The sequence below is a fragment of the Polistes fuscatus genome, unplaced genomic scaffold, assembly GCF_010416935.1.
Source record: "Polistes fuscatus isolate 324 unplaced genomic scaffold, CU_Pfus_HIC Scaffold13, whole genome shotgun sequence".
Classification (NCBI taxonomy): domain Eukaryota; kingdom Metazoa; phylum Arthropoda; class Insecta; order Hymenoptera; family Vespidae; genus Polistes; species Polistes fuscatus.
This window is the reverse complement of record NW_025113031.1, coordinates 5,020,626-5,033,622: the sequence shown is the minus strand read 5'-3', so window position 1 is coordinate 5,033,622 and position 12,997 is coordinate 5,020,626. Positions and strand designations below refer to the sequence as shown.

General features: G+C 38.6%; 1 protein-coding gene across 3 annotated transcripts in view; it reads right to left on the bottom strand.

Moving 5' to 3' along the window:
* LOC122514038 (CUGBP Elav-like family member 4) overlaps nucleotides 1-12,997 on the bottom strand; it is a 486,258-nt gene that overhangs the window by 230,199 nt on the left and 243,062 nt on the right. The gene's annotated exons all lie outside the window — the stretch shown is intronic.

Sequence of the window (12,997 nt, the reverse complement as noted above, 5' to 3'; positions counted from 1 at the left end):
AAGGCGGTCTTGTCTCAGTGTGTTTGCGTGCACGTGTGTGTACGAGCGAAAGGGAGAGAGGGAGAAAGAGACTTTTCAGACGGTCAACATTAACAACGGGTTGACTCGAGCACACCCACACATCCGTGCTTTTATAGGTTGTAAAGTTATAAACTTTTGTCCGGTTACGCCTCGTAGAAGTATTCCAGTTACCTCGATCATTAAAACGAAAGAGACTAATATTATTAAAGTACTACAATATCCTGTTACATAATTAGACCTGGAGCCGCAGAGATACCATCGACTTTTTTTTATTATTATTTCTTCTATACGACTTGGTCCACTTGTTATCGTAGTTTCCATCAATTATTTGTAAGAAATTGTCTTACAGGAGTCATTCGAAAAATAATTGCACTTTGATCTCCGTAATGGTTAGGTGTATTTTATTTTTGTTAATACATTGCTTGATTATTTATAACATTTACATTATATTTGAAAGAATATTGATAAGAATTTACTTCCGATAAACTGTAGGAAAATTTCGTTTATCGATACATATTGAGTTTAATAAAACAATTGTGAGATATCGAATGAAAGTATTATAACTTAAGAATTAATGATAAGAAAAAACATGGTCGTATGATATATAACTTTTACTGGGTCGCTTGAAATGTTTCATCTTCATTTTGATCGCTGACAGTTAACTCGAAAATAAAGGCGACCGAGTAATACCGTAAGAAGGAGAGATGAGTAAAAGAAGGTATAGGGAAAAAAAAGAAGTAAGGTAGAAGGAAGGAAGGAAGGAAGGAAGGAAGGAAAAGAGGAAGAAAGCTGAGGAGAGGCATCGATAAATCAATGGAATATGGTAATGCAGCAATTTCAATAATTTAAATATGTATGAAGGAAAATGGAACAATCTGGAAGGCAGGAATCTGCTTGAGTGTGGCACATTGAATCGCGTCTAATGAGACGCCTGCCTTGCGTCCTACAGAAGGGAATAGTCCTGTTATCGTTCCGCACCGATCTTCCACCAACACCCTTCTCGTCATCTCTTCTTTTCCACCTCCTCCTCCTCTTTCTGCTCCTACTCTTTCTCACGTTTTCTTTCTTCGTGAAAATCTTTCGTTTTGCTTATGTCAGATAGAGGGAAAGGTGGTAGTATAAATAAAACAAATTCCTAGCATCTCTCAACTCTTCTTCTTCTTCTTCTACTTCTTCTTTTTCTCCTTCTTCTTACACCCCACGACTTATTCTCTTTTTTTCCCGTCAAATCGTACGGGGAACGTACGGGGAACGTCGTGAAAAGCGCGTAACGTGCCTCGTTATTCCGCACTCTTGCCGTTGCGAACGAAACGACGTTCGAGGTTTGACTGCAGCGTTATATCGACAGAAGAGAGGGGGAAGGAAGAGACGTCACCCGGATATCTGTCAGGAATTGGTTTTCCCGCTGGTGGATAGACTCAAGGATGGCGAGGCTGAACAGAGAGCGTATTCAAAAGACACGATTATAGATGGCAGAAAGGGGGTGGAAGAGAGGACCGACAAGAGTGGAGCTACGAACAAACTTCAATCCGAATCTACAAAAACGTTATGCCACGAAGGGAATCTTTCCCTAGCATACGTAAAAGAGCGCTACCATTTTCTGCCTTTTTCCTTGGTCGTTTCTCTCCTTATCGTGTACTACCCCTTTTACCATTTTTCCTTTTATAAGTTCATCGATAAACGATGATTTTATATCTCTTGCAAATGTTGCAACCTTTAGCATACGGGGTTTAGTATTTCTTTGCAACGACGTTGAATGACATTCGATATGACATTATTAAGGAAAGATTTTTCTTATTTTACTCATCGTTGGATAACATATGTTTCCGTTAAAGCATGAAATTTGCTCATTTATGAAGTAAGCTAGATTTACATACTTTTACCGAGTATTTTTAGTATTCATCAAAGAAAAGGCGAATAGTTAAAGAATAAAATTAAAATTTGATCCATAGATTAGATTTGATAAAACGGTAAGACTAGCAGAACATTGGTTTTCAAAATACAGGAAAAGATAAAAAGGGATAGCTATGAACGTTGTTGTAGAAATAAAAGCAGAGTTTAAAGACGAATGAAATATCAATCTCATACTTTAATAATCGACTCTTGTGGAATTCCTGTATGAAGTAGTTATTTCATAAAAGTGTATAATATAAAATTCTTTTTATATGCTTTCTCCAACACGCCTAGTTATTTCGTGAATTAACAGGATTATACACTTTAGCGGAAACACTCCTGTGATTCGCTCCTACATATTAACGTATAAATTACAATGTCTCACTTTTAACCCATTAGCAGAAAAAGAATATATACAGATATATTAGTCATGGTCGAGAAAAGATCGATTTTAATTTCTATGAGGTTACAATGGCTCCATCGACCAGGTTGTGGTTCACCATCCTCACGTATTCCTCATCCCTTTTGACTTTTCTATCTCGTACACACGCCCGGATGTATATGAAATGTGTCGCATGGCATCCATAAAAATGGTGCAAGCGTAAAATGGATGGGTATTGAATTTTATGAAAATTAAAACCGATTCCATCGACAGGGCTGCTTCGATATTTCTCTCTCTCTCTCCCACTCCCTTTCCCATGAAAGTACGAACTCGTATCGCGAACGCCGGGAACGTGGAATCACAAATTCGATGGCCGCAATGTAGTTAAAAAATAACAGCAGTTAATTCAACGCAATGGCGGAATTCGATTACAAAGATATCGATTCCTCTCTCCAGTACATATATCGTTTTACTCTCAAATTACGACGGAAACGCGAAACAATGAAATAGAAACGTTTAGAGCATCCTTTTCCATGCCGCATTTATATGAATACAGAGACGACGACGTATTTTGCTTAAACGAAATGTAACGTTGAATCATAAAACGTAATATTTTAATCAACGTCGAGGTTAAATATTCTCCTGGATGACTATCGTTTTCCATCGTTTTAAACAGCAGCACGTATCCACTTGGACAGTTGTTGAAAATCTACTCTCAGTGATTTTCTCAAGGATCTCTAATCGCATAAAGGTAGAGAAAGATGAGCAAAAATGTAGAAGAGACAAAACATAAAAAAAGAAAGAATAAGATATGAGTACGGTTAAGTGCATTTGTTGTATATGTAGAATCGTAGATATGTATGTGTGCTCGTATGCATGTAAATGGGAACATGTGTAGTTATACACGTGTAAGAGTGAGAGAGCGAGCTCCTATCATACAAACTAACGGTACACCATTCGCTCGGAGTCCGGTTGCGCACGTGCTTTGTCCCTTCATGCAATTATTTACAGGTCACGTATTTAAAAGGACGCCTCGAGAGTGTGTCGCCATTGCGCTCAAGATAGAGAGGTAGCAGGCATACACGAGAGAGATACCTTTCCCTCCGTCAAGCGTCCTTCGTGAGTTTTCCCCGCGGCTGCGGCTTTGCCTTTAATTGCAAACGTGATTGGTCCCAGCCGTGCATTTCATCCCTGCGGTTGATTTTGTCCGGAATGAGGATGTATCTCTGAATGTGCCTCCGGGCAACTTCACGTGAAATTATTCGATAAGTTCTAGGAGCAACTACGAATTAGAAAGCTTTCGAATTGCACGTTAAATCTATCGAGAACAATTTCTTCTTACAGGGATAAATCATTTTTCTTAGAATTATTTGCGCGTGCACGCGTAAGATTGAAAAAGCAAAAGAAAAGGAAAGGGAAGGGAAGGGAAGAATGAAAAAGGAAAAACAATTAGACGCGGTAGAAATCGCGAGAAGATAACGGTAGGTGAAAGAAGAAAGAAAGGAAACGAATTCGACGTAAATGGGATCTAGTTTAAATTAGCATTCCCAGCAAGATTCTTCTGTGTTCCTCTACCGGGTTCTCTTGCAAGCGAACGCGCGTCATTCTTTTCGCCTATCTGAAACTAATTTGAGGCCGTCCAAGACGAGGAGTGCGGAGTATCCAGGAAGGGGGGTTTAAGTAATTTAAACGTAGCGTGGTGCAATTAGAAGGAAGCTTCGGTGCTCCAGGGCATTTGAGGAGGGGGTGATTTAGGGATACTATCTTCTGGCGAAGAATAAGAGAGAGAGGGTTAACTGTAATGTGTATAAGACGTACAGAGAGAAAGAGAGGAAAGAGAAGGAAGAAAAGGCACGGTGGAAAAGGAAGATGGTAGGAAGGAGAATGAGATACCAGACAGGTAACTTCTGCTAAGTTGGCTCACACCTACCCTACTAAGGGAAGAGTAACACAGGAAGAGAAGAGGAGCAAAGGGTCTTGAAATATACGTGCAAGGATGCAAAATTTATGCGTAGCCACACCTGGTTAGTGCTTACATGCGAAATAGTCTCATAAATTTCCATACGAGCAGCCAAACCAGCCTTTAAATCCTAGCGGTGCCGAAAGCCAGAATATTGGTTAACGTCCTCCCCCTCTTCTCTCTCTCTCTCTCTCTTTCTCTCTCTACATATATATCCTTCATCCATTCCCTCTATCTGGCTTTTCCCGATTTTTTATTTGAGCCTCGAGGTCAATGCCAAAAAAAAATCCGAAACACTGAGCAGATTTTCGACGTTTTCAAACACGTGCACGTATCGATACGCGTACTTTGTCATATTTCTGTATTATTTTATTTTTTTAATATTAAGCGTAATCGATAAACATCTAAGAACGAATATAATTGTTTAATACACATAATATGTTCGACTTTAAAAAAAACTTTTAAATTTATGATCATCAGATTATTTTTAAAAGTATAACATTCTCGTTACTACAAAGACTGTTACGTATAAGATCGGTAGTTTTCCTGTGTACCGCTAGAAACTTAATCTTCCTTACTTCGAACTTGTTATGCACGACTATCTAAAGAAAAGCAGGAAGATTGAAATATGAGACGGGGCTCCAGTGAAAGGAAGATACGAGTTTTCCACTAATCACTTCTTCTTTGTACATAGGGTATATAGGTCCATGGATCCTTCATCTTTTAAAGGATGATTATAAGAGACTCACGAAAAAGGGATGGTGGTTGTCGTGCTGTCGCATTAAAAAAGTCAAGCGAAAAGAGATCGGAGCAACAAAACATGCAGTGAGTTCTGGCCTCGACATGGGAATCTGTCGATCGCTGTCAACTTACGAGAGGGGTTGCTGTAGAAGAGAGAGAGAGAGAGAAAGGGTGGTGTGATTGTGCGGTCAGCACCAGCAATCAATGGCTCTGCATACGGCACGCACGGAATCCGATAACATTGCTTTCCCTTCCCCCCATTTCACTTTTCTTTCAATCCCTCTGAGCACCCAACTCCGTCTCGATTCCTCTTATTCAGAGAAGACGTGACACGTTTGAATTTTGTCTATGAAGAATAGAAAAAAGTAGAGGTACTAACCCAATTATATAGCTTATACCTCAACTATCATAAGCACCTTGACATAAAACGATCGAAATCTTTTTAGGCTGTAACAAATATCATCTATGTTCGGCCAAAAGTCATTAACTATTTCACTTTTCCGGCCCCAAATGATTTATGTGGTTCAAATTGTAATTTACTAGCTATTACTTCATAAAAAGCATCAATCATAATATATGAAAGCATTAACAAAAAGCATACTTTTTCGAAACCGGATATTTTCCATTAACATTTGATGTAACGAGCAAATACTCGGATTAGCATAAATGTAAGTGAATGACTTTTGACTGAACATAGACTATGTTTAGAACTAGGCTATGTTTGGAGATATGCAGGCTAAATAGCATAATGAGGCTTCCTGAGAGATGTAAGAAGGTAATAGAGCAGAACGGCTCATATATAATGGGAATAATATAAATAAACAGTTCATATATTATGGGACGACCTAATAAAACTGCAATAGGATTACTTTGCTTTTACTCTCGTCTTATTACGACGAGTATCTTTCCTCGCGATTCTTAACTTTTTCTATAAAATAATTTCAATCTAGTTATCTTGGTATAGAGAGAACAGAGTTTGCATTAGACTTATTTTATGACTGTCAAAAAATATATTTCGTCATATTTGTAGAGATTATTTTCGGTATCCCGATATCATACCTCGTTCATGTGGACATTATATCCGAATTAATAAGATGGAATCGTTGCTATTAGTGAAGATGCAGTGAATCTTGTAATTAACGCTGTAATTTCAGTGACTTGTGAAGTTCACTCAAACACTACTTCACGTCAGTTCGCTTCGTTATTCCAACGAATATGGTAACGACTAATTACTCTTTCGTACTTCTTCCCCCACCATTACTCTCGCCTCTCGCCAGCATACTTCCCTAACATACACACTAGTGGTACATTATCTCTTCGCACATTTCTCTGCTATTTTCTCTCCCTTTCATTTCTCTCGAGTCTCTTTCTCTCTTTCTCTTTCTCTTTGCCACTTCTTTCTATTATCCTTACGAGAACACGTCAGTCAAGGAGTAACTCATTAAACTTTCGTACTTCACTCAAGAACATAGTCGACTGTCTTTACTTAGGTACTTTTCGTGGATGATGCGAACAACAGAATATATAACATCAAAAAAATGTATCAAACGGTTCTTTAGTTTAACATCTAATTAATTTGAAAGCATCTTTTCTAGAATTCTTTAGCATTCTATTCTTTGCAAAGAACAAGAGAGAGGGAGGGAGGGAGAGAGCACAAGCTCTCTTGTATCTACAAAAGAAGCTGCTTTAGCTGTTGAATTAATAAATTGCTTATGAACTTCCTTCCAGCTGTGATCAAAGTCCTCATATGTTTCGTCCCCTTTCGCGAAACTTTGTCTTTCTTCCATACAACTACTTTTAGAGATATGTAAAATGTCGTTATTGTCGGTAGTAGTTTGCTATAGGGTATAGGATGAAATCAGAAAAGGGAGACCGAGAGAGGTAATACTGGTAGTATCAATGTCCACCACTAGCAAGTAACACAATTGAGACTAGCTAGCTAGCTAGCTAGCACTGCCATTGAGAGGAGGTAAAGGAAGAGGTGGAGAGGAACAGCAGTAGGGTTGTTCCGAGCGTAGAGGGATTCACTTTATTGGAGAGTGTTGCCATCGACAGCCTCGCCCTGTTGGCTGTAGGTAGGTAGGTAGGTGGGTAGGTGGGTAGGTAGGTAGGTAGGTGGGTAGGTAGGTAGGTAGATAGGTAGGTAGGTAGGTAGGTAGGTAGGTAGGTAGGTAGGTAGGTAGGTAGGTAGGTAGGTATACCCTCTCGCGCGGTCCGTTGCATTTTCTCTGTTATCGTTGTAGGGGCTCAGAACTAAGCCGTGCGAACAATGGCAGACCCCCATAGCGGATGGCGAGAGAAAGTAAAAATTAACGAGAATTCAAGCTCGGCCGGAGCCATTGAAAAATTGCCCGGCGTGGTCGCGCGGACCTAGCTGTGAGCTATGAAGGAGGAGGTGGCCGCGTAACTACGAGCCGGCCGAGCCCTTTTAGACTTGTCGACGGGCACATTTTTTCCCCCTTCTTTTTCTTCTTTTTTATTCCCCCGTTTTACCTGCCTTCCCTTTACTCTTACCTAATATTCGCGTTTTTAACTCGACTTGCTTTATTTTGCAGCACAAATGACGAAACGCTGTGACAACTTCGTTGCGATACCCCGTCGACTCTATAGAGAAAGAGAAAAGAAGAATAAAACGGTATAAAATAAAATCTCAAGAGATGAAAATACGAAACCGTCTTCTTGCGTATATTGATTAATGAAGGTATCGGTCTCGTAGCGAGAAAAGAGTCCGCAACATCGTTCATCATCGACGTACGTACCAACCTACTACACACCTAACGCTAAATTCTTCGTCTACACCGAGAAAGCGAACCAATAGAACATAACTGGAGATTATTGCGCGAAGAGAAAATGATCGATGAATTCTAGGACGTTGGAAAAGTTCTTACGATTTTTCTACCAGCCAAGATCGCCGCACGAAAATGAACATTAATTGCTTCGCTCGTGGAATAACATTCGCAGATAAACTTCTTTAAATTTTCTTTTCAAAATAGATATTTTAAGAAATAATCAGTGATAAGCAATCTTTATTCTCCTTTTTTTCTTTCTTTAATTTCAATGTGAAATCGGTTGTAAAAAGATCAGAAGGAAAGGTAGCTCTTATTTTTGTTCTTTTTTGTCAAAAGAGAAGGAAATAGGTTGTTGAAGAAGTGGGGTAGAGGGACTTGTTTGGTGGTAGGTTGGTTCGTAACTCGAAGGGTAAGCCTGTCCGTAGGACTACTAGCACGTCCTCCCTTGGGAATCCCGCGTATCTGCTTCACGGCACGAGCAAACACGTCGAGATGAAGGAAGTCTGGCTTCCATTTCGCAAGACGCGCCGCAGTGAAGCGAAGTAAATATTGATACAGATCGAACATCTAATCGTTCCGGCCGCCCGTTTACCGACATGCAATCCATACATATTCGCGAGGGGTGTTATCGGACTATCCTATATACGTTTTGCATGTATACGTTTCATTAACGGGTACATCTCTTCCTAAAGTAAGAAAAAGAAGATATTTTAAGATGCAACAATTTATTCGTAACTCGCGATTCGCGTGATCTTCAAATATATGGGGGAGTCGCAATGAATTTCAAAGAAGATTTGATTAAAGGAAAGAGAAAACATTAAGCTTATTAAATAAAAGAACTACCCACGCATAACGATAATCGTCAACCGTACTGTATTTTTTGGTCAGATTTTCTTGAAATCCGTATCTCCGATTATACGAAAAAACCATGCATACGAATGATTTCGAAATAAAGACTTATTTTTCATTCGCAAGGGCTATTGAATTCAGTCAAAGACAAAAAGGGAAGAGGAACGCGCGCGTGTCTCGCGGATCGTAGAAAAAGAGAGAACAAACTACACTTTAACGCGCGTAACGTTTTTAATAGGGGATGCTCTTTTTATCATCGTACACACGTTAGACACAAAGAAACAAAAAGAGAAAAGAGTTGAAAAGGGAGAGAGAGGGAGGAAGGGAGGGGAGGAAAAAGCTTTGTGACCCAATCGACGAGGTGGCGGAGCGGAGCAGCTCGCAGCCTCTGGACGTAGCCAATGCCCTCTTGCCAATTAGTGTCGTTATTAAATTTTTTACCATCGATTCCATTAAATCCGTAGCCACGCACCGGAGCGTGCTTAATCTTCTTGTCCATCGTCCTCCATATATATTTAGTATTGCTATATGTAAGTACGTTTTATCGCGTATTTAAAAGTTCTTGCTGTTCGATAAATTCAAAAATAAGAAAGAAAGAGTAAGGTTGGGGAAAGAAAGAAAATAATAGAACATTTTCGGGAAAAAAAACAAGTTATTTTCCAGCGATCGTTTAATTAGAAAGAAAGAACTTGCATAAAGCAAATGATGTTATTGTATCGTAAAATCGAAATGTCACTCAAACCGCATTGGTGCGCTTATTTAACCGATTTTTAATTTACCAAGGTAAAACTTAGAATATGCGAGCAATAAAAAGTGTTTACATTTAATTATTAATAAAAAATTCAATCTGATAATACGGAAAACATCGATTGACTAACTAACCTTTTTTATTACAAGTATTCAAACAGTCTTATCTGGTTAGACAAATTTTGTTTATAATTCGAAGAGGCGTGACTTATGAAAAAAGACCGAGTGTTTACAAATGACTCATTAATGTTCTTACAATGATCGAGGCAACATCCGTTGCGATTCTTTGGGAGAAAATATTATGCAGTTTACATAATAATTTTATAAAAGTAAGTACACACGCATACGTTACATTCCAATTAAATGTACTGCACGTATACATAATTATTTCATTAATAATGTGGTTTATGCATATGCATATACACGGTATATTTGAAATATTATTCCGAACTTACAATTAGAAATTTACCATAACTTCATATAATTTCATGTGCATAGATACAGGGTGTCCTACAAGATTAGAACCAAACTTATACTATGTATTATAGTCAAATAGATGAAAAATGTTCATATAAACTTGTGTCAAGCGTAAAAGACCTAGAGTGCAAACGGTTAATATAAAATATTTGTATAAAGATTGAAATTAATAGTATAAAAATCTGTCATTGCAACGACGTATATCTCAGCACAGAAACTACCATCGTATCTTACGTTTATTAATTAACATACGTTTAAACACACGCACGCACGCACACAATCACATATTTATTGTATAACTCTAATATTGTTACATCAGCGCGTAGAATTAAAATACTAATGAAATTCCATAATAAATGTAGAAATATTTCATCTTATCCGTGGCTCCTTTACGTTTAACTCAAACGCACATACTTTTTCCCAGATAGGTTTTAACGAGGCAGAAAATTGTTGGGTTCTTTTAAAAAATCTATCTTCCCTTTGAGCACATGGAATAGCTTACGAAGGCATAACTTCGGCCATTCCTTCCGTTTATCCCACTCCTATCCCACTACCGGACCTCCCCTTAAATATTCTCTGCAGGATCCGTTACATGGCATTCTTCCTTTTCCCATCCCTGTTTCCTTTTTTCCGCGCAAATCTCGTAATGTACGCATGATCGGGCAACTCTGTCAGCGAGATACCGCGTGTGGCAGAAGGCCGATGGCCGTGTCTCTCCCTCCCTCCCTCCCACCCTCTCCCTCTCTCTCTCGCTCTCTTTCTCTTCCTGGTACGTGCGCGCATTGCCAGAAATGCTTCACTTCAGGGACTCGAGGGAAATCATGTATGAAGTTCCTCTGTTCCCACTTCCTCCTTCTCCTCCTTCTCCTCCTCCTCTCCCGTTCCGTTTCGACCCTCTCGTCGGTAGGTTCTCTTGCCGGAAATTCCGTTCCACGACGTACAATTCGACAGACCGATGAAAAGGCATAGCCCAAAGAGAGAGAGAGAGAGAGAGAGTAGGAAATAGACAGAGAGAAAACGAACGAAAGACTAGGGAGGAGGAAGCGATGGAGGTGGAGGTACAGAGCGTACAAACAATCGAGTGAAAACGAATCGCAGAAGGTAGGCGAGACGGATTCGTTTTCTCTTCTAACTCTTTGTCCGTTCTCCACGGTCTTTTGCAGCTGGTTTTATCGACCATTAACTAATTGCGTATTCGGGAACGTTCTTCGAGCAAAGTGTATCTCTCTCCTGCTGTGAGAAAAGTTCAAAAACACAGCTTGCGACATAACAGGAAAGTAGAAAAAAAAGGACAGAGAGAGAGAGAGAGGAAAATAAGAAACAATGAATTTAATTTCCACCCCATTCTCATCCCCTAAATAAACGAACATCAGGAAATTATCTACGACGACGGGAAAAATATTAGTAAATTTGGGGATGGTAGAAGAAACGAAGAAAGAAAGGAAGGAAAAAAGAAAGAAATTAAAGACGGGAATGATAAGAAGAATAATCGCAATGATTATAATTATAACTCACATTTTTACAACAGACCGCTTACGTCCAGTGACTTTTTTTCTTGCATTACTCGCTATTGAGAGCACCCGTCGTCCATTAGCAAAGCTGTTAATGGACAAGCTTTTCGGTTCGGATTACCGGGGAGAAATTTGCTTTATTTTTTTTTTTTTTTTATTTGCGTTTATGTCTATTTATTTCTGTTATTCTTTACATGTAAATTATAGAAGAAAATACGAGAAATATTCTATGTCACAACAATTGTAACGAGTAGGTACCGTGCGTCGCAGAATGTTGCAAATATTTTAATACACTCTATGAATTTTTACTTAAAATAAAGTCATTTTTATCAATGAGAGAAGAAAATTGTTTAAAGAAAAGAGTAAGGTAACAAGAAGAACACGCATAGGTTGCACGAATATGCACAACGTGCAGGCTTTTTTTACATTGTATTTTAATTAATTGTCAGGTTTCATAATATGCAACAACTTTTAAAGAACAAACTATTAAAATTGACGTAAATAAGAAATATGTAAATTGCTAAAAAATATTTTAGAAAGGAGGTAAAATTTATTGCCATCGTGCGTGCATATGTTTGTAGAGAGTGATCATCGCCAGGTCGAATGATCATCTTTCATTGTTATCGCTAATGGAAGAACTTCTGCAGGAGGCAGGGCATTCGTTCTCTCAGACCTGCTTTTTCGTAAGGAACGAGTAAAGGTTGGAAAGGAGTCTTTCGTAAAAGAAACTAAGAAAGAAAAAGAGAGGGAAAGAGAGAGAGAGAATAAAAGCAGCACAATAGAAAGAAGACTCGACACTTTGAAAGAAGAAAGACAGAGATAGAGAGAGAGAGAGAAAGAGAGAGAGAATCAATGTACGTCTTGCCGGAAACACGACTTTTCCTGAAGTTCGAATCAAAAGATGTGGACTTCTTCGGTAGCTCTTATCCAGGCCACATTTTAAAGCTTAAAACTTTAACCGATGTACTCCGTTATCCTACTCCACCTAAAGGACTATCCTGAATCTCGTCGAAATTCTTTATTTTCCCTGGACGTCATTTTCTACCTATTTCTCAAGAGTATTCTCTATTGTGCAGTAACGTTGCAACGATAGCAATGACTAACACGTTCTCATCTTGAAAAAAAAATAAAATAAAATAAAATACTATTATTCGAAAGATCTTTTGCTAACCATTTATAAGTTTATTCTCGGTAGATCTTTTAAATATCAAGTGAAGTTGCAACTCGAGTTGAAATAATATAACGGTAGTAGCGGCTAATAATTTTATCAAAACAAAGACTGCACTTTAAGTCACTTTGTACTATGCACGTAAACATATTAGAAGCAAGGCAGTGTTGTTACTACACTTGAAGCGCAGCTTAACCTGATTTCTACAACCTACGAGCAATCTTCCTTCTCCATCCTCTTTCTTCCATCATCAACTCGTTCCTTAATTTCTCTCTCTTCCTCTTATTTTATTTTTCATTTTATATATAAGCGGTAGTAATAAAATTTACTCGTATACTTTGATATCGTGATCTTGCTCTCTCTCTCTCCCTCTCTTCTCTCTAATCGAATGAAAACACACGCCCAGAATATCATACTAATTAATGAAATTAGTTTAGTTGAATACGCGTTCCGTTCCTA